The 22,516-nt window shown below is 40.4% G+C and overlaps 1 protein-coding gene and 1 long non-coding RNA gene across 2 annotated transcripts in view; one reads left to right on the top strand and one right to left on the bottom strand.

Annotated features, from left to right (window-relative positions):
- The window catches only part of LOC131419954 (FERM domain-containing protein 3-like), a 182,496-nt gene that overhangs the window by 15,063 nt on the left and 144,917 nt on the right, over positions 1 to 22,516 (bottom strand). The gene's annotated exons all lie outside the window — the stretch shown is intronic.
- LOC131419957 (uncharacterized) lies at positions 6,835 to 11,274 on the top strand. The gene is made up of 2 exons (XR_009223406.1): positions 6,835 to 7,157; positions 10,229 to 11,274. It is a non-coding gene; the product is annotated as an uncharacterized LOC131419957 (long non-coding RNA).

Consider the following 22,516-nt stretch of genomic DNA (forward strand, 5'->3'; position numbering starts at 1 on the left):
CACACGTTCCCGCACCTGCTGGCTGGTGCCCTTGATGCTCATGTCCCCCCACTGCATTCACATGGGTCCCAGCATCCCACTCCTTCATTCCGGCTCCCCGTGAGTCATGCTTGACAAAAACCTTTGGAAAGTCTTAGTATTTTCTTATAAATTACTCTCTTCTAATTCCTCCTGACATTACAGTTAGCTCGTTACTTTGACTTTTAAAGTTGTGTGCAAGTAGGCTGTTTTCTCTTAGCTTCGTCTCAGGACAGTAGAGAGAACATTATAAGATCTTTGTTATTAAAGGGGGACACTGATCTGAAAGAGCTGACAACCACGGCCCTGCACACACCAACAGTCAGGTTGCTACAGAGGTCACGCCTTCGTTGCTTATTAACCAGAAGCATCCTCCTTGAGGTGGGCTGAACTCTGGCTGATCTACTCACGTTGATCAGCTTAGCCGTACTGGCTCTGGGAAGTGTGCTGCACTCTTGAGTTGAGTGTAGGGAAGAGAAGAGTGAAGGAAGAGTGGGAGAGGAGACGGAAACGGGTCATCATTCCACTTCTGGGAAACACCATGGAGTGGACAGAGCAGTGGCCTAGAATTTTGGGGACCTGGATTCAGTTCCCAGCTGAGCCAGAACTCTCTGTGTGTCTTCAGACACATCACTTCAGTTCTAGGAGGCGTGGACTTCTTACAAATTGTCCGGACCCCTTCCAGTTCCAGTGCTCCACGGCTGTATTTAGTCTATGTCCATCAATACACCAGCGCACATAAAACTATACATACACTTGCTCTGAAAGCACCGTTCACCTGAATATAATAAGCAGAGCCATTTCTCCTTTGTCTCTTGAGAAACACTGTGGGAGAGGGGAAAAAGACAAGAGCACTACGATTTTTAATGAATTTTTACAGGTACACGATCATGTGATATTCATAAGAGGAGATGAGGAAACACAAGGTCATGAAGCCAGGAAACAACAGAGCAGGGGTTTGTGCCCAGCCTGTCTGACTCCAAAGCTTGTTCCAAACCACCATGTTGCCTGAAGAGAAGGAGATTTGAGAGGTCCCAGAGAGACCTTCACTTCTTAACTAATGAGGAGTCTTAAGAGTCTTCACTATTATTGATCCAATTTCATTTGCTGACACCACAGTGTCATTATATGTAGGGTGATCACTTGTCCCCATTTGCCCAGGACAGTCCTACTGTATGCCTGTTATCCTAGCAGCATTATTAAAGTGCCTCTTTCACTCTCAAAAGGTTTGCCTAATAAATTTTATGGTCACTTAATTATTTGTCAGATCTCCTGTGATTGTATCATAGCCAGGATAGAAGGCAAAAGAAAATCACTTGCTGTTGTGGGGATTAATGATTTAGGACAGAAATAAAATAAACTATAAAATTTACTATATTCTGCATGTGCTATCAGTCTGAGATGTTTTCTATCCACATTAAGCAGCACGTAAATTTCCAAAATTTAATAAGACAGTACGCCAGTAACCTCCCACGTGATTCTTTTATCTTCTTTTTGTTAGGGATAAAGTTTAATCCTTCAAGTGAAGCTCATGTCTCATGGGTTTAAAGAAAAGATCCTAAGACTGACATTTACGTTTCCACATGAAGGTTTTCACTTTCAGACATGGCCACTGCAAAATATCTCATACTAGAAATGTACTGATGCCTCTAAATACCCTTGGGAGGCTGCCCATTCATTCTATTTAAAACTCATGAAAAATCATCCCAGTGACTCAGGAAAGTATAGACGAATGGAAAGTTAAGTCTCACACACACACACACACACACACACACACACACACACACACAGAGCAAATCCTAATGTTCTTCCCATCCATGCATCCCAGCCTCTCTTGTCCTTGTGGTCATCATCTACCAACCTCCCGGTCATGCCTCTAAGAGTAGCCGAACATTTTGACACCCTTAGTCTTACCATCATTTTGGGCAACTTTAACATCTAGAATTCAAGAAGATGATTCAGTCAGTCCTATCCTTACATTGCGGTGGTCAGATGCCCGTTCTAGCTGACTGAAATGGCTCTCACCAAGATCTCCAATGACCACCATATTGCTGAAGGTAATGTGTATTCTTTTCTGTCCTACTGACCACGGGACCTCTGAGACTTCTCTCTCTCTTCGTTTTCATCCAGTGATTCTAAACTACCTCTGTCTTCTCCACAGTCTCCCCACCTCTATTTGTGGTGGCCTCAACTGTCTGCTCTTGTCACTCAGTACTCTCTCCATTGGAGTCTCAAACAGATACATGGCTCCAATATGCTACTGCAGCATTGCTCAACACGGCTCTGCAGGTCACTAGTGTCCCTAAAGGTGTTTCCAGTTGTTCCTTGAAAAGAGTGTTCTGTGGTCAGATTAGTTTGGGAAACTGCACACTATCACTCTTTCGGACATTAGCATCAAGGTTAAGAGTACAACCTCTCATCAAAAAGTTATGGCTATCATTAAAAAGACAAGAGATAACAATTGGTGGCAAGCATGTGGAGAAAAGGAAACCCTTGTGCACTGCTGGTGGGAATGTAAATTGGTGCAGCTACTATGGAAAACAGTATGGAGATTCCTCAAAAAATGAAAAATAGAACTATCGTGCAATCCAGCAGTCTTACTTCTGGGTACATATCCAGAGGAAACGAAAACAAGATATCAAAGAAATATCATCACTCTCATGTTCATTACATTATTTTACATTATTTTACAACAGGCAAGATGAAACAATCTAAATGTCCATCAATAGAGGAAGGGATAAAGAAGATGTTGTATATATATACAATGGTATATTATTCAGCCATGAAAAAGAAGGAAATCCTGCCATTTGTGACAACATGGATGGACCTTGAGGGCATTATGCTAAGTGAAATAAGCCAGACAGAGAAGGATAAATACTGCATGGTATCACTTATAAGTGGAACCTAAAAAAAGAAAAAGACAAACTCATAGAAGCAGAAAGTAGAAAAGTGGTTGCCAGAGGCTAGCAGTAGGGGACATAGGGAGAGGCTGGTAAAAGGGTGCAAACTTTCAGCTATAAGATGAATAACGTCTGAGTATTTAATGTATAACATGGTAACTATAGTTGATAATACTGTATTGTATAATTAAAATTTGCTAAAAGAGTAGAACTGAATGTTTTCACCCTCCCTCCAAAAAAGATAAATATGTGGGGTGATGGATGTGTTAATTAACTAAGTGGGGGTATCCTTTCACAATGTATATCAAATCACCATGATGTACACTAAATATCTTACAATTTTGTCAATTATACCTCAATAAAGCTGACATTTTTAAAAAAATGTACAAGCTCTTAAGTTATCTTTCTGTGTTTGAATCCAGGCCTTGTAATAATTGTCTGTGGCCTTGGACAAGTTACTTAATTGCTCTGTTTCAGTTTCCTCATCTATAAAATGGGAAAAAAATCCAGGAGATTGCACATTGGGCTATTGTGTAGAGAGGCATGTGAAGTTCCTGGCACATGGTAAGCACTCACTAACATTACTATTAGCATATAAAAATACTTGGATGTCCTGAAGAGAAGAAACCAGTGTTGCTTTATTTAACTGAGTATTTTCCAAATTTATCTGACCAGAGGATGGTATGTGGTTTGGAAATGGGCAGGAGAGCCAATCCTGAAAATGAATACTGAAGGGAAGAGTCCAGAGGTGGGGAGGTGCTTCGGAGAAAGGTTTCTTGCTTCTAAGAAGAGTATCCTGGAAAGATACACTCTGTCTCTTGACATTGTTGTATCTGAAGGAGACGCCGGGAATTCTGGCAGCCATCCTAGGATGCTGACGGCATTGGTCTGAGGGGAATTCTGGCCAACCCAGAAGAGCAGTGCAGAGAGATGAAATGAACCTGGGTTCTTAACCCTGGAATCCTCCCTGACTCTGGACTTGTTGTCTTGGATAATAAATCACCTTATTTTTAATTTAATTTTTTCTTGGTGAGGAAGATTAGCCCTGAACTAACATCTGTTGCCAATCTTCCTCTTTTTGCTGAGGAAGATTGGCCCTGGACTAACATCCATGCCCATCTTCCTCTACTTTATACGTGGGACACCTGCTATAGCATGGCTTGATGAGTGGTGCGTAGGTTTGCGCCGGGGATCCTAACCGGTGAACCCCAGGCCGCTGAAGTAGAGTGTGCGAACTTAACCACTACACCACCAGGCTGGCCCCTAAATCACCTTATTATCTCAACCACTGTCTATTACTTGCGGCTAATGGCATCCTAACTGATGCAGCTGTCATACCACCTTGTGGCTTTCTGTCATCACAATTAATCATCACACCAAAGGCCGGAACATGACAGAAACTCTCACTACAAATCCGTATTATTCTGGTGGCCCCCAGTAACACACTATGATAAAGGAAAAAATAAGAAGTGTAAATACTGGAAAGGAAAGCACAAAACTCACTATTTCCAGGTGATACTATCATCTACAAGAAAAGGCAAAAAATTCAAACAAGAAGCTAGGGAATACATCAGAGTTCAGTAAGATGTTCAAATGCAAGATCAACTTATTGAAGCAGGTGGGTTACTGCACACCAGCAAAGACATTATAAAAAATACGATAATGGAAAATCCCATTCAAAATAGCTAAATACACCAATTAGAATAGCGATGTAATATCCAGGAATATCCATAATAAGAAATACACAATTTGCATGGGGACAATGTTAAAACATAGCTGAGTAACATAAAAGAAAATCTGAAAAAATGAAGGAACATAACGATGTTCCTGAATAGGAGAATTCAATACTTTGAAGATTCAGATCTCCTCTAATTAAACTAAAATTCACTGCAATTCCAATACAAATCTCAACGAGTTTTCAAAAATGACAAATGGAGAAAGTGCACATGAATAATCAAGAAATTTTGGATTAAAAAAAAGATTGATTGAGGGAACTTGACCTACCTATATCAAAACTATACTATAAAGTTAGTAATGGCACAGGAATACTAAAATACATAATTCAAAAACATACCTTTGAATATAACGGAAATTTATTATAACTAACTTGGAGAAAAATTGCTAACCAATTGGGGGAAAAATGTGTATTTCTACTTCATGTCATATACACATAAAAATTCCAAATAAGTTAACAGGCTAAATAAAAACAAATATTAGATCAAATCATGTGGAATTGCCATTTTTATAGGTCAAAAGTAGTTGATTATCAGCAATTTCACATAGTTCAAGCGAATGTATTAATTGTGAAGAAGAAAACACAGGAAACATTTTTATAATCTTGGAGTGAGGAAAACCGACAATAAAAAAAGAAATAAAACTTAGAATATACAAAAGCTAAGTAGTCTACACATGTAGAATTTGTCTGTGCATATGAAAAGTGCCCTGTTGCAAAGTTAACATTTAAAAAGGTTGAAAGCCAAGACAAATTCGGAGAAAAAGGTTAACATTTGTAAAAGACAAAGGATTAATATTCAGATTATAAAAGAATTCCTACAATCTATAAGGAAAAGACAAAAACACAACAGAAACGTGCAAAGAAAACAAGCAATTCCCAGGAGAAATGCACATGGACAATTATCATTTGAAAAGACGCTCACCCTCACTAGTAAAAAGAGACATATAAGTTAAAACAATAAAATTTCATTTTTCTTTCAACCTTTTTGCAAAAGAAATTGGTGACATCAGTGTTAGTGATTATGTAGGGGTAGACATTCTCATGCTCATCTTGTTAGTGAGGGTTAATCTTTTAGAGGATATTTTATCCATTTCCATCAAAAGTTAAAATGTGTACATCCTTCAACCCAACAATTACACTTTTAAGAATCAATCACAGAGAAATGCCTGTGTGTGCACATTCATTGCAGCACTGTCTGTTATAGCCAATTAATAGGAAACATCAATTTCCAACAATAATTTGGTGATTAAATAAATAAATTATGGTATTGCTACACTACATAATATTATTCAGCCATTTTTTAAAAAGGGTATACATTAATATGTGTTGATATGGAAAGTCCTTCAAGCCATATGATAAACTGAAAAAAATGAGTTCATACGGAACAGTCCCATTCATGTAAAAAATATATATATCCTATATCCTATATGTCAATATGCATAGTTTGGCTATTGGGAGTATTAGGGTCAAGGAAAACATTCTGTATAATTGCACTTTTGAAAATCTTTTACAACAAGAAGATATCCATTATCTATGTCATTATAAAAATACAGTTAATTTCATTTCAGTTCACTTAGGAGTCAGTTCCACACATGTGCATGAGGTATGGCCAGTTCCAGACATGTCCCAGGATTTCTTTCATTTTAGTCAATTGGTGAAAACCATGTGGGAGATCAAGATTTGGCCAACCTGAAATCTATCTCTTTACCTTGGTTGTTTTCTCTAGGGACATTTGACCTCCCTCACTAACTGCCTAAAGAATTTGACATAGTAACCCCTTCCTGGAACAGATCTATCATGATGGCTGTAAAGATAATGTAGGATAGAGGTTACAATAGAAAAGGCACCAACAAGCCCATCTTATCGGAAGTTCTGTCTCTCTGGCCACATTCTCTGGATGGCCCTGCGAGGAGTTGCCAGACAATCATTTACATTTATAAGGGAAATCTCCACTTGTAAAGGTATCTCCCTCTCTGTTTTGGGAAGACGGGAGGATGGTCTCATTTCTAGAGGCTTATCAATGTGGAAGGTGAGGCCTTAAATCTGCAATAATAACCTTACTCTTGTTTACTGTGCTTTAGTGGTAATCTCCTGTAACTGAATCCCCCCACCCCCAAAATCCTCCTTTGTCATTGGCTGAACATGGTATTTAAGACAAGAATTTCTGAAATGCAGCGTCCCTGCTTTCTCCCATGTATACATGTTATTAAACTTGGTATTATTTTCTCCTGCTAACCTGTCTTGTTAATTATTTGGCCAGCCATAAGAACCTTAAGGAAAAGGGCAGAGGGAGATTCTTCCTCTTCCCCTGACAGTTTTGGCGTAGTCGGCAGGATCCACACTGGCTGGCAAGTTGCCTTCTCTGGCTGGAAGACCTGCCTTCTCCCTGGACTACTGCAGATGATGAGATACGGGAACGCCTGACGAAAGCCGGCAAAAGGTAAGACTTCTTACCACGTCAGCCTCCCGGAATCTCTATCTGTGGGGTCCGGCGGAAGGAAGTGGTGAGAATTTTTTCTCTTTCTAAATTTAGATTGGCAGGAGAAACTAGTTTGGGAAACTAGTTTCTTGTGCTTTTAGTGACTCTTGGTTTAAATTTGGTAGAGTACTCTTGGTTTTGATCTTGATCCTGATCCTTTTTCCTCCCAGATAGTCTCTGTCTTGTTCTGTGTCCTGAGAAAACTTGGCTTTGTGACCAGTGAGAATATTCTCCTTGGTCTCCACCATACGGAAGGTGCATTTATCGGAGTACACCTTGGTGGCCAGTTGAGTAGACTGGGGTTCCGAACTGTCTCTTTGTCCGGCTGTGCCAAGCTCTCAGGGGAGTTTGTCATAAAGGGCCCAGTCCATAAGGGCTTTTGTCGTCTTAACCTTCGTTGCTTGTTAGTGCCAGAAAAATCCCGTTCCAGTATCGCCTGCCTGGTGTCACAGATTAGCGGGTCTGTGACTGGAGGCGTCCCACACTATTGTGGGAGACTGGAGACACCGTTTTCACCACATCATCCTTACTGCCTGTGCAACAAAGGTCTTTACTTTCTCTGAATATCTTTGGGAGTGGATTCTGTGGATCATGGGGGCTACATCATCTGCGCCCTCACCAGGGATGCCTCTTGCGTCCATGGTAAAGATTTATTCTAAGCGTGGAAAGTTACCTCCGGGTCTTTCCTTAAAAAGGCTTATTGGTTCGAGTCACTATTGGAATAATAGTGGCCAGACGACGGATCCTTTGAATTGGGAAAACTTCTAAATTGAGGGAAAAAAAAAATGTTTTGAGAGCTCTCACACAATTGTTTAATTGGTACCAAAAAAAAAATGGTCAGAGAAAGAAAGGGAAAAATTTAAATAGCCTTAAGACCTTGACTCAGGTTACAATTGAATTGAGAACATGTAAAAGTGTAAGTGTTGATAAGATTATAAAGGTTGAAATGTTTGAGCTAATTTTATATAAAGAGGTTACATCAACTTTGCCTGAGTATGTTTTCAAATGTCTGACTGGGAATGCTTCCCTTGCCCAAAATTAGAAGACCAAGACCTATTGATAAAAGTCTTAATGGAAACTATGTCTAAAGGTATAAGAGGTAATGAAATTTACATGACATTTTGTAGGAAAAAACTGATGTTATTTCTATTACAGAACTGGTTAAAAAAAAAGTAACTTAAATGATGACTAATTTTATCTGAAGTCTTATGAAGTCTTGTAGGCAATCTAAATAATTATTGGGAATAAGTAACTAAATAGTTGTGAAAAAGATGAATGTTGGGTAAACTTTAAACAATAATTATGTGTTATGGTGGTTACAGCTTCCAAACTCTTTTTGGTGACTTAAAACTTCAGAGTTTTGCTAAATGTATGATAAAAACGCTCTGAGTATCATCATTTCCAAATAAGATATTAGACATTGATTGCTAAACGTACATTTGTCTACTTTTGGCTTTTCATTACAGAAAAACTAAAAGGTGTTTTGGGTCTATTGGTAAACATGTGTTTTATTAAAAGGTTGTACTATAAAGTAACATATTTCTAGAAGTTATGAAGTGTTCATAAATTTTCCAAGCCACAAGATAATAATGTAACAGAAAGTTTATAATTGTTTACTTAGTTTTTACTTACAAATTAAGGTTTCTAAAGGTTGAAATTTCTAATTAGTATATGTGATTGAAGCTACTAAATATCAAGAAAAATATGTCTGTGTACAAAGAAAGTAATATGTATAAAGAAGGAACAAAGAATGGAAATATTTTGTTTGATTGATTAAGAAAGATAAATTTGTCTTCAAGTACTAGGAGGGAAAAGAAAGACATGGGACAAATTCTGAATGTAAAAAGGAAGTTATAGAAAGTTTGTGGAAGAGAAATTCTGGAAAAGGAGTATTTGCATGGTCAAGTTGGCTAAGATTGAAATGAATTTAATTAAGTAAGTGAGTTTTAATATCAGAAGTAAGCTGGTACAAAATTATAATTTGGTCTTATTTCTCTTAAAAGGATAATTTGCTTAAACTTGATAAAGAGGTTATAAAAGATTTTTCTTTACCTTTGGGTAAGTCTACCTAAAAGACAGAAGAAAAAAACAACAACAAAAAAACAAAACTGTTAAAATAATTTCCCATGTTCAAAAGACTGAGGTCTCTCTTAAGGCTTTTTGGACTGTTAATGCTCTGTTTACTTTAACTTTTTATATTTTTGACAAGCTCCCCAAAATTCATATCTTACATAAAGTCTTTCTTTTACTTTTTTCTTTGAGAATTTTCAAAGGGCCCTGGAACTTCTCAAAGAAATTTGCTCTCTTCCTATAAGGAGGAAGATACTAAACTTATTAGGCTTATTCAGTATGTTAAATTACATGGAAAGCATTGTCAGACAAGTGATGATAAGCCTGCTTAGGTGGTATTATGTGGGTAAATGTTATTGATATAGGTGTTTTAAAATTGTATAACATTACTGAAATTCTGATCTGTCCTGGTTATCAGTCATAATTCTGGTTATTATTATTTTAAAGTGTTGTATGTCACAAAATTAACCAAATTTCCTTGTCAATTGCCATTTTGAGGTCTTGTTGTTTACAGACTTATTTCTTTGCTCTGATGCTTTTGCAAAATGTTTCAACTTCAGAAAAATTCATGGAAAGGACTCTGACATTTACACTGGAACACAGGTTTCTGACAAACTTTCTGATCATAAAACTGAACTTGGTAAGAAATTACAGAAATCTGATGGAGAGACTGATGACTTCATGAAGCCGCTAACAAAAAGACTGGGATCGAGAATGGATTACACAGGACTGAATGAACTGATAAGGATGATTATAATTTTTATGATTTTTCATTTGAAGTATTGCTGAATTTTTAATGTTTTGTTTTTTCAGATTTAAGGAAAACTTTTTCTCTTTTCTCCTGAGCTAGCTATGACTTATAACAATTTGGTAAATGATATTTTTGTAAGTAAAATTGAAATATTTATCTTTTTCTCTCTATCTGATCCCTCGAAATTAGAAACTCTTAGTAAGTGAGTATTGTTGTTTTCATGGCAATATAGTTATTTGCATAAGTTCAATAAGAATCTGTTCTCCTTATAACAGGACACAATTGGAAACACTGGTTATATTACCAAGGTTGTGACTGGAACATCATATTTGCGATACAATCATACAGCTTTTGAGGAATGAAGATTGGACTTTATGGAATAAAGCCACGTGGAAATATTGGCCTGGTACCTTTATGTTCCAAGCAGCACTTACCAGGATAAGTAAAGAATGTCACTTATCTGGCAGGTACAAGGAACCTCGAAATATTTTGGGGGAACCTCGGAAGAGAGGAATTCACCCAAATCTGTAGGTATTACAGGCAAAGTCTGATGACAAAATCCTTGGCTTGGCTTTCCTGGCCTGGAGAGGCCTTTAAAGTTCAATCCGAGATTCCTTATAAAAAGTTCCAGCAAAGCAGATTTAAAAGAGCCTATGTGATCAATTGCTATTCTTGCTGTACTTATGTAAGTAATTGGGCCAACTCTATTGGAACTAGACTTATTTTGCAAACTAGTTAGTTTTAATTTGGCTATCTTAATAAAAATGAGGGTGATTTTAGAGAGAAAAATTGTATTTCAATAAAAACTATAGTATACATTTGCGGATATTAGCTCCTAGTTTTGTTAATTGTCTTTTGAGGTTTTTGTTTTATATCTGTTGACTGGACTAGATCCTGATTTCTTCTAGTCTCCTGAAATATCTGGCTACAGATGTCCAAACTAACGTTTTTGATTTTTTCCATCATTTTCATTTGAAATCACGGAAAACTGAACCTGCCCTTTTTCCTGAAGTCTTACAAGCTCAAGCTGATGGACTTGACATAAACTTAAGAGATTACCCGATGACATCATCAGAGACATTTTAAACTGCAAAAGATACTTTGATGCTGACATCTAAAAATCTTCTTAACTGGCTGTCCTCTGAACTCAGAAACTGGTTTACAATTTGCTCCAATCATTAACCTTGTTTTCTTTTGTTTCCATAGAAATGCTTCTTATTAAATACTTGATTGCTTGCTTCCACAATATAGGCGTAACCTTGAGAGCCCACCTGCATCACCACCTTCTAAAATGAACTTAATTAAACTGATCTATTATCAGGACTAAGAAATGTGTTCAGTGAGATGAAACAACCTACCAACTCAGCTTCTGGACTATGAAACTTCTTTAAGTTTCAAAAGGACTGTGAAACTTTTAGTTTCAAAGGCAGGACTGTGGGAGATCAAGATTTGGCCACCCTGAAATCTATCTCTTTACCTTGGTTGTTTTCTCTAGGGACATTTGACCTTCCCCACTAACTGCCTGAAGAATTTGACATAGTAACTCCTTCCTGGAACAGATCTATCATGATGGCTGTAAAGATAATGTAGGATAGAGGTTACAATATAAAAGGCACCAACAAGCCCATCTTATCGGAAGTTCTGTCTCTCCCTGACCACATTATCTATAGATGACCCTGAAAAGAATTGTCTTCCTGGCCTCTGAAGTCCCAGACCACTACCCGCCCCCAACACGCTCCTCGCCTTTAGCTGCAATACTTAAGCAAGCAGCTTAGACAGAGGGACGAGTTGCTCATTTCTGAGTTTCTCCCATGTATACATGTTATTAAACTTGGTATTATTTTCTCCTGCTAACCTGTCTTTTTAATTATTTGGCCAGCCAGAAGAACCTTAAGGAAAAGGGCAGAGGGAGATTCTTCCTCTTCCCCCGACAACCACATATACATATATAACAGCAGCTTCTTTCCTGCTGCAGGCTCTGATTTTTTAAATTCCTATTTCAATTTGTATTTTCCTCAAAGACCACAAAATAACACACAATATATGACATTTTCCATGAAAAGTAAATTGGCAGAACATGAGTTTGATCCCAATTCTTAGCTGATATTGTCTTTCAGTAAAGCTCCGCTTTGAAGATAAAGGGGAGTTTTGCCTCATCCAGGCAGGCACACTTGAAGATTTTACCCTATAAACAATGAAGGGTGGGGAGCATGTTTGGATCATCCAATCCGCCCTCTCCATAATCTCCCGTCATTCCTGAGCAGTCTGGATTGGACACACCGCCACTGCCTCCGTCCTAACCAGGCTGCTGACTAGAGTGTAACTTATTAGCCTGTATGGCAACTTCATAGCATTTTCACTTAACAAGGGAGTTGGGACCCTCATTTCAGGCCCTCCCATTTCCCCTTCGCACTTGCTGGCTCACTCTCCTCCCTGCCTGTCTCGCCGCCTTTCTCCCTCCCCCTCTCTTTCCCATCCTTATCACAAACCTCTGACACTAGGTTCACTCTTGGCGTCTCTCCCAGCCGCAGGCCAGCAGTGAGCAGGAAGCTGGAAGCCCGCAGCCTTTCCCCAGTGCAGAATGCCAGCCCAGGGCAGGGCACCTACCGGTGTTTCTAGCTGTGATCTTGGAGCTGTGTCTCAGCAGGCGGACAAACACGTCGCTGCGGCAGTGGTTCACCATTTGCAAGCGGAGGCCCCTCCGAGTCTGAATCTTGACCAAGCATTTTGCCATACCGCTTCTTCCAATTCTCAGTCTCCTCTGCCTGTCAGGGCCCGGGGCAGCTACCACCAGCCATAGTGGCTTTGACCTTTCACTAACTGCCCATTCTGTTTTAAAGGACCGAGGCAGGGCCCAGTGAATGAATCAAATGTCAGGTTCCTAATGCGGCCAACAGAAATAATTCAGGAGGGATCAGCGTGGGGCGGGAGGAGGGGGGCCAGAGGAGGCGGAGGGGGGCGCTATTTTTAAACTCCCCACTCACTCCTCTAACAAACAATGAAATATTATGCATCATCTCTACCCCAGCCTCTTCTAAACCATCCGGACCAGAGGACCCCACCCAAATGCCTCACAGTGTCCTAATGCCCCCAGAAGATAAAGTGACAACCAAGCAAATCCACAAGGGAGAAAAAAACTCACCTTTAAAAAATATTTATTAAGCCTTTATGTTCTAGAGCAGTGCTGTCCAATAAAAATGTAATGCAAGCTACAGTAAAAAAGGAAAAAGAAGCATTTGAAAAGTAAAATATATTAAAATTAATTTTAATATTGTCTTATTTGAAGCCAAGATATCCAAAATAGTATCATTTCAATATGTAACAATAAAAAACTAATAAAATAGTTTATGTTCTTTTTAGGCACTAAGTCTGAAATTGGTGTGCACACGTATAGCACATCTCAGTCGGGACCAGCCACATTCCGAGTGCCCAGCAGCCGCCCGGGGCTGCTGTGTTGGACAGCGTGGCTCTGGACAAAGTGCGGTGCTCCTCACAGCGGTGTCTCCATCCTCACAGCCACGCTAATAATTTCTTCACTTTAGAGAGGAGGAAACAACCCTTAGAGACAGCAATTGACCTGAAACTTACAAACTCACTAAGTCAGTAAGTGGCAAAGACCTGGTTTGAACCTAGGCATCCTATTAACATCTCTTGACTCAAAACACAGTCCTCCAGGGGCCGGCCCGGTGGCGCAAGCGGTTAAGTGCGCACGCTCCGCTGCGGCGGCCCGGGGTTCGCTGGTTCGGATCCCGGGCGCGCACCGACGTACTGCTTGGTAAGCCGTGCTGTGGCGGCGTCCCATATAAAGTGGAGGAAGATGGGCACAGATGTTAGCCCAGGGCCGTCTTCCTCAGCAAAAAAAAAAAGAGGAGGATTGGCGGATGTTAGCTCAGGGCTGATCTCCTCACAAAAAAAAAAAACAAAACAAAAAAAAAACAAAAAAACACAGTCCTCCAGGATGAGAGTTGTTACCCACCTCTACCGAAATATGTTTTAAATGCAGGATCCAAACGTTACAATCTAACTCTCAGCACTTTGAAAGTCCTGGACTCCTATGTCTGAGGCATAAAATGTGCTTGCTTCCCAGTGTCAGTGCTCAGGGAGCAAACTGTTCTCATTTTTTTAAGACATGCTCTATTTGAAAAACTTCAACCGATTCACAACGGTGCCCCACATACTATCTTTCAGTTGTACTTCTTTGCTGGTATATTTTTCTCACTCTCATTTTCAAAAGAAAAAAATGTTTCCTCACACAATTTCATCACGCATGCATGCATTTTTCTACTTTAAATAGGTATTGCAGCCGAAAGATGATTTTCTAATAAAAATATTCTTTTTTTTTTCCTTGATGAAACAAAGCGTTACATTCAGAGCAGTTGGCTGAAATTCTATATTATTATATTCACTGTGGGACTATAAATTGATTTAGCATTTCTGGAAAGAAGTTTAGCAAAATATATTGAGTTTTATAGGTGTGATATTGTTTGACCCAGAAATTCCACTTTTAAGAATTTATCCTGATAAAATAATTAGATATGTTGACAAAAACTTTAGGACAAAGATGTTCATCAGAGTATCATTTATTATAGCAAAAAAAGTCAATCTAAATTTCCAGTGGGAAAATGGTTAAATACATGTGATGGAATGTTGTACATGCATTTTAATTTATGTTTAGGAGTTTAAAGATGTGAGGAACAGCTTACAATATACTGCCAAATAAAAAAAGCAGTTTATATAAGCAATATGACCTCAACTATGTAAAAATGTACACAGGAGAAAAAGTAAGACTGGACTGTAAATCTTGGAAGGGGAGAAAGGGGGCAGCCAGTTGTGCACTGTTTACTGAGGTGGGGGTAGTCACTTCCAGGAAGGGGGGGAAGTTCCCATAGGTTATCAGTTCCAGGTAAAGTATAGCCCTGGGGAGTTCCTACTCTCATGGGGGTTAATCAACTTCCAAACCTGAAACTGGAAAGGAAAATACCCCTAAAAATTCACAAATTAACTCTGAGCAGAATGCCCACATATAAAACAGACATACTGACACAGAGGTGGGGCCCTGGGACAGTAGCTTCTAGGCCTTCCCTCATTAGCTGCCAAAGGTGGTTCTTGAAGAACCACGGACAATCTTTAGGACGCTGAGGAACACATCTGAAAATCTCTGTTCTAAATGAATTGATGATTTGCAGGACACAGATGAAGGATTTCAAAGATCAATGTGGGCTCATTTGCATGGCAGTAGGCCAGAGCCAGAAACTGAGAAAATCTCCCTGTTGCCTGTTTGGAGGGAATATAGATAAATCTGTAACATAAATCATGTTAAAACAACATGTGATCTGATAGCTCACTCTAAACAAACAGACCTTCCACAAACAAAACAGAAAGCAAGGAAAAATCCTGAAATAAAATCACCATGATACTTTATTTCTGTTCTTTTCCACCAAGAGTTACTCCATTAATTCCATTAATTAAAATCTCACCATAGTGTTAAAATGCATCCTTCTTTCATTATTTTTTAAACAACAGCTAGTTATCTTGCATTTCATACATTTTTAATTTTTCCCTCTCTTGAACTTGTTCTCACTCTTTATACTACTTTCCAGTGATCATAACTAGATTCTTTTACACTCTTTCTTCTGGGATCTTCTGCTTTTATTTAGAGAGAACCTAGCAGGACGAGCATTCCATATTGTTCCGGCCGTTTCTCTCTGCCTTGCCCTGCTCCGCCCAAAGGTGTGGCTGCCTCTCAAGACAAAGAAGCAAAGGATGCAGAGCCAACCCAAAGATCCCGCGAGATACCCCACAGAGAGGACTGTTGTTTCAGGCACTGTGCTCAAAAGAATGGAATCAACAACACAACACTTGGACGCCCTTGAACACTCTTTCTGCTGAGATTCTTCTGTTTGTTTGGAGGATCAGGAGTGCATGTCTGCGCGCAGTGACAAGAGGCTAAAGAGAGCAGAGGATGTGTGAAGAGGGGAATCCATTTTCCATAATGAGGTGCCAGAAACACTGATAATCAAGCAGAAGCTAAAGCGGAGGAGCAGAGTTCAATGATAAGAGCCGTTCGGGGGCCTGGATTCCACGTCTACTTCTGCGACAAACTTCCTGACGTAGATGTGGGGCGACACGACAAGCTTGCCTCTGCTTTATGGGTGACTGGGAGCTCCTGGATGACCTTGGAGCCCTGGTGCAACTGTAAAATGGACATGATACTCCTCTCATGGTTGTAACAACAAGGAAATGAGATCATGCATATTGACTGCCTAGCTAGTGCTGGTTCCTTTTCAAGTGTTTGCAGAGAGGGAGTTTAAAGCAGGGCTCTGGAGCAGTCCTTGGGTTCTAATCCTGGCTGCAATGTTTCTTATCTCTGAGCCTCAATTTCCATACTTGTAAAATGAGCATAGCAAAGATGGAACACAACTCTCAGGGTTGTTGTGATGTGAGGATTCATGAAGTTTGTCTACCTGGCATGCTCAGATCCCGGCCTGGCACAGGAATCACTCAGGAAGTATTAGCGATTTTGTCCAACGTAAGCTCCTTCTTTTCTCTTCCTTAACTACTCAAGGGGAAGATAGTGAAGATTCTAAATAGTCTGGATTCTATTCCTTCTGTCAACTATCTGTCGGTAACATTTCTAGTTACTTCTCCTCAAATAGTAGGGAAGCAGCATTGCTCCTTGTTAAGAGTTTACCTCACCAGCCCTGTAACCTTGGGAAGTTACAAAAGCTAGTTGAAAGGCAGTTTTCTGTCTGTAAAACAGTAATGATATTGGCGCTTATGTAACTGGGTGGCTGATATCTAGTAGGCACTTAATAAATGCTAGCTATTCTACTATATCATCATCAATATCATGTACCTTATTAACTGTTTTGATAACTAACAGATTTCACAAGTGTCATGGATTTGGCCATTAGTTAAAATAGTTATGCAGATTCACTGAAATTTTAGCTAAATGCTGACTCCAATTTGAAAGATAACAAAAAATTATTATACACATTAGATATTCTTCGTAATAAATTTAAACTTTAAATATCCACTATTAAGAGTCCTTGGGACTATCACATACTTTAGAGGACTTTTCTGATATTTTATTAATATAATAATAACATATAATAATGATATAAAATATTTTTTTTTTTTTTTTTTTTTTTTTTTTTGTGAGGAGATCAGCCCTGAGCTAACATCCGCCAATCCTCCTCTTTTTTTGCTGAGGAAGACGGCCCTGAGCTAACATCGGTGCCTATCTTCCTCCACTTTATATGGGACGCCGCCACAGCATGGCTTACCAAGCAGTGCGTCGGTGCGCGCCCGGGATCCGAACCAGCGAACCCCGGGCCGCCGCAGCGGAGCGCGCGCACTTAACCGCTTGCGCCACCGGGCCGGCCCCCGATATAAAATATTTTAATAATATAATTGTGATTAGATGGGCATATTCTTGGGTGTATAGTAAAGAGAAGTGCAGATAGTTCACAACACCAAGTGGCAGGGCCGTACGGCCAGGAAAGCAGTCATCTGTATAATTCAGTTTCCTCATTTGTAAAGTGAGGCAACAATATCTGTCCTATCCATTTCAAAGAAGTGGTCATGAGTCTCAAATTCTGATAACTTCCGTGAAGAAAAACCTGAAAACGTATAAGATGCTTTGGCATATTGGATACTCTTCCTCTTATTAGTATTCTCGTCAGATGAAGCATTCACGGAGTGTCTCCTGCCTGTGCATTGACAGCACTGCTCTGTAGGGCCAGGCTTCACCATGCAGTGGTGGGAGAAAGGCCAGTAAGAATCCTCTGGAGATTTATAGTTGCAGACAGAATAGAATTCAAACAGCACAGTTGGGCTCTCCTCAGCACTGCTGTGGGGAAAGAGAATGCTCTTGTGCAGGAACTCCACGGCTGCAGAGCATCCCGGCATAAGGCCTCATCCCTCTGTTTTCCTGCCCGTCCCGTATACTGATAAGTGTGGCATCTCTAAATAGGCAGCTTATGCTTTGAGCCATGCCAGAGAGAGGGGGAGAGGGAAGGAGGGGGGGGAGAGAGAGAGAGGTGGTAGGGGGAAGGGGGTAGAGGGAGGGGGCAGAGTCTGGCAGGGCCCTCTCTCTGTCTGCTCAGCTGCCGGTGATTATTTCTAAACAGGCAGAAAAACCGAGACAGAGCGTCAGGGAAGAAGAGCATCAGACTCTGCTCTGCTCTCACTTCCTGCCTCTGTGTCTCCTGTCCCTGGCTCTTTTTGTCCTAACCTTTCAGTTATCTTTGAAAATAAATCTTAGGTGGTGGTTGTTATTATTATTTAAAAAGCACTACCTGTGCAGCGTGGGAGAGTTGAGAAGCACCGAAAGTTAGGAAATGGGTGGAGATCCCAACAGTCCCTCAAAATGCGACAGCCCAGAGAAAATTGCTGTTGACATTTGCTCTATTTCCTACGAGACCTGCAGCAGCTTTAAGTTCAAATGGGGTGCAAATATACTTAAAATATTTACAAGCTGGTGAGGCCTAGAGAAGCCAATAATTGTGTACGAAATTTTAACTTCAAAGCCTAAAATACCCATGTGTTGCTTTATGTATCATTCTGTAAGTGTGATGCTTTAAACTAAAAGTTTACAAGCTGAACTTTTCCTTTGGGGTCTGACTTTCTGAGTGCTGTTTACCAAGATCTGAGCAAGTCTCAGTTTGCCCTTTCTCGCCACCTCCCCCCTTCTCTCACAGAATGCCCACCAATGGCTGCTTTAGAAGATGCTCCACGAGGCCAGGCGAACCTGAGTCCAGGTGAGTTTACAAACTGGATGGCCAGTCATTCATTCATCCGATAAATAACTCCCTGAGCCCCTGCAGTGTGCTAGGCGCCCAGACCTGGAACACAGCTGAGTGCAGCCTGATCAAGTCTCCACCCTGTCCTGGAGGGGATTGCAGATGTGCAACAAGTGAACCAACAAATAACATGGTAACATTGTGAGTGTTATGAAGGAGATAAAGGGGTGTTAGGATCATGATAACTTGGCAGGAGTGGGGTTTGGGGTGAGGCTTCAGATGGAGCTGTGGGGGTGATATTTTATCCTACATCTGAAGAGGAGACAGAGGAGCCAGCTATGCAAAGATACCTTATCACATACTGAACGCTTATGTGTGGTATGGAAGTCTGATGGGTGGCACCTGAATCAGTCTTCATTATTTTATTTTATTTTTTATTTATTTATTTTTTTTGAGGAAGATTAGCCCTGCGCTAACATCTGTTGCCAATCTTCCTCTTTTTCTTTTTTCTCCCCAAAGCCCCAGTACATAGTTGTATATCCTAGTTGCAGGTCCTTCTAGTTCTATGTAGGACGCCGCCTCAGCACGGCTTGATGAGCGGCATGTCTGCGCCCAGGATCTGAACTGGCGAACCCCAGGCTGCTGAAGTGGAATGCACGAACTTAACCGCTACGCCATGGGGCTGGCCCCTCTTCATTATTTTATGTTTATGGTAAGAACAGGTCACACTTATGGAGCGCCTCATATGTGCCAGCCATTGTTCTAAGCACCTCATATGCATTCTCTCAGGAATGATGATCTTATTTTTGAGAGTGCATTTGTCTTTTTCATAGTAAAAAAATAATCTACCTCATATTGCTGTGTGTCAGTTAATACTCATGAAAACCCTATTAACTAGGGTCATTATTATGTCTAAATTTTACAGATGAGGAAACAGAGGCTCAAAGATTAAAAGCTACCTCCTGTGAAAATAAGAGCACCCTTACAGTAACATCATGCCCCCCACAAACACACAGCACCCTTGAAGCCTCCCTCGCCCTTTATCTAGTCAGTCACCGTCCTGTCAATGCTCCCTCCTAATTCTTCTTCCTCACCCACTTCCTAGTCCCAGCCACGTCACTGGACTCCTGTGCCACTACCCTATCACCCTCTTCCCCCTGCATCTCAGAGCCTCAGGGGGTGAGTTTTAAAAAACACAAATCTGTTCACTTCACTCACTTCTTAAAACTGTCAGGTAGCTTCCTTCAAACATAGCCAGTAGGGATCTTCTTGGAACTTTTAGCTCATAAATTTAGAACAAAAGCGTAGTGATAACTTCTCATGGCCACAGAATCTTAACAAATAGGGATAGAGTCCATACACTTCTGGAAAATCTAATGGTGAAGAATGGTATACAATATTTGCTTAAATAAACTTCTCAATTAGGTCCTGGAGTATAACGCTAGAAACATCTCTAGAGCTTTTGGTTTTTTTTTTCCTTTCAGTTTTCTGGTAATCCAGATTCTATCAACCAAAGAGGGGGATATCCACAGTGGGGTGAGGGCAGCACAAGCCTAACACAGCCTTAGAAACAGCACGAGATGCTCTAGCTACAAGGAGATGGGAATCGCAGACTCTGTTTCCAAATCTCTTCTGCCAACCAGGACAGCCGTGAAAGGACCTCTGCAGACTGAGGCGCCCGAGGCCTGCTGATAGCGCTAAGAACCTCCTCATGCTTCCTCATATTTTTCTGACTCTCCATCTTACTTGCAAACAAGAAAGAGCATATCATTTCAAGCAGTCAGTTCTGGGTAAGAAGTAAGAGGTAAAAACCATGTTTGTGACTCAAGATAAATGTTTTGTTGAGTCACTGCCTCCGTCTTCTGAGAATGAATTTAGGCCCCTGCTTCCCCACCAAAAAATATTGATAACAGGATTTCTGCACAAAATGTTTAAAATTATCATACTCTGTTCCAATAGGGTAATGTTTAAACATTTAAAAAATAAAGTTAGAACAAAGAATATAAAAAATCCACTAGTTATTTTAAAATGATATGAAAAGCTTAATGCATTACAAATATGCATTGTAGTTATACTTATTCTGAGTTCTCAATGGAAGCAAATTAGAACTCTGAATTTTGTGTTTTACTCCATATTACAAGACTTATTTTAATCTTAGGGTTTAGGGTCAGGACCAGAAAAGTCAGCTAGAATGGCTCCCCTTCTCTACCATCCATCCTTTGTTGAGCACGTACTGGGTGCTGTGCGAGGAGGGGGCACCCAGTTAGACCAGACGTGTAAACTGATGGTTAGAAAGAGGTGTTTTAAGAATCAAATGTAGGGCCGGCCCAGCGACGTAGTGGTTAAGTTCATGCACTCCGCCAGCGTTCGCGGGTTTGGATCTTGGGTGCAGACCTACCTGCCACTCATCAAGCCATGCTGTGGCGGCATCCCACACACAAAACAGAGGAAGACTGGCACAGATGTTAGCTCAGGGACAATCTTCCTCAAGCAAAAGGAGGAAGATTGACAACAGATATTAGCTCAGGGCCAATCTTTCTCACCAAAAAAAAAAAAAGAATCAAATGTAAGTGGCACCTCCAGGGAAACAGACAGTAGAGTGGTGGTTACTAGGGGCTGGGTGGTGCGGAAAATGGGGAGATGTTGGTAAAAGGGTACAAACTTCCAGTTATTAGATTAACAAGATCTGGGGATCTAATGTATAGCATGGTGATTATAGCTAATAATACTGTATTGTACACTTTAATGTTGCCAAGAGAGTAGATCTTAAATGTTCTTACCACAAGAAAGAAATGATAACTATGTGACGGGTTGGAGATGTTAGTGAACTCTATGGTAGTAATCATTTTGCATTATATAAATGTACCAAATCAATACATTGTATACTTTAAACTTGTTTATGTCAATGTTAATGTTATATGTCAATTATATCTCAATAAAGCTGAAAAAAAAGAATCAAATGCAAGAATGAAAGAGAAGAAACTATTAGTACTGTCTTTGGAGCCAGGAAATATGTCAAAGAGGAGGAGCTGCTTGAGAAATCAGTATAGATTTACCTGGTGGAGCAAAGGGAAATTGAAAGAACAGCCCGAGTAAAGGAACCAGCCCATAGAGAGGAACCAGCACGAGCATGCAGTACTGAAGGGGAAGCTGCATTTAGAGAGTGATGAGAGGGTCAGGCAGGATGAAAGGAAGGAAATAAGGCTGGAGAGGTGAGTAGGGACCAGGTTGTGAGGAGCCATGAACACCTTGCAGGGTTGGACTCTTCTCTACAGTTAATGGGAAGTTTCTAGAAACTACTTCAAACACGGGTGATTGCTCTAGCAGGAGTTCAGAGGATGGGTTATAGGGAGATCAATAAGGAAGATGTTGCAATGTTCCCAGAAAGAGAAGAGGGGACTTGCAATGAAGCTGTAGCAGCAGGCTGAAGAGCTGGGAGCAAATGTCAGAGTCGCTTCTGAGATGGAATTGACTCTGGTGGCTGAGCGGATATGGGCCATGAGGAGGGGTAACAAGGCAAAGATGGCCTCCAGGTCTCTGGCTGGGGCAACTGTGTAGATGGTAATGTCATTAACCAAGTCAGGGCAGGAGCAGTTTTGAAATTGGGATTTGGAGAAGGAAGAGAATATGAGTGCAGTTGTAAACTCATTAAATTTGAGGTGTTGGGTGTGAGCTGTTGTGTGGTATCCAAGTGGAGGTGGCCAAAGTACAGGGTGGCACTGTGGGACTGAGCACTCTGTATGGAGGCTAACAGAAGAGAAACAGGAGGTCAAGGTCACCCTGATCAGTGAAAACGCTGCACCTCGAGTCCTGATCTCC

This window comes from Diceros bicornis, chromosome 22 (assembly GCF_020826845.1).
Source record: "Diceros bicornis minor isolate mBicDic1 chromosome 22, mDicBic1.mat.cur, whole genome shotgun sequence".
Lineage (NCBI taxonomy): Eukaryota > Metazoa > Chordata > Mammalia > Perissodactyla > Rhinocerotidae > Diceros > Diceros bicornis.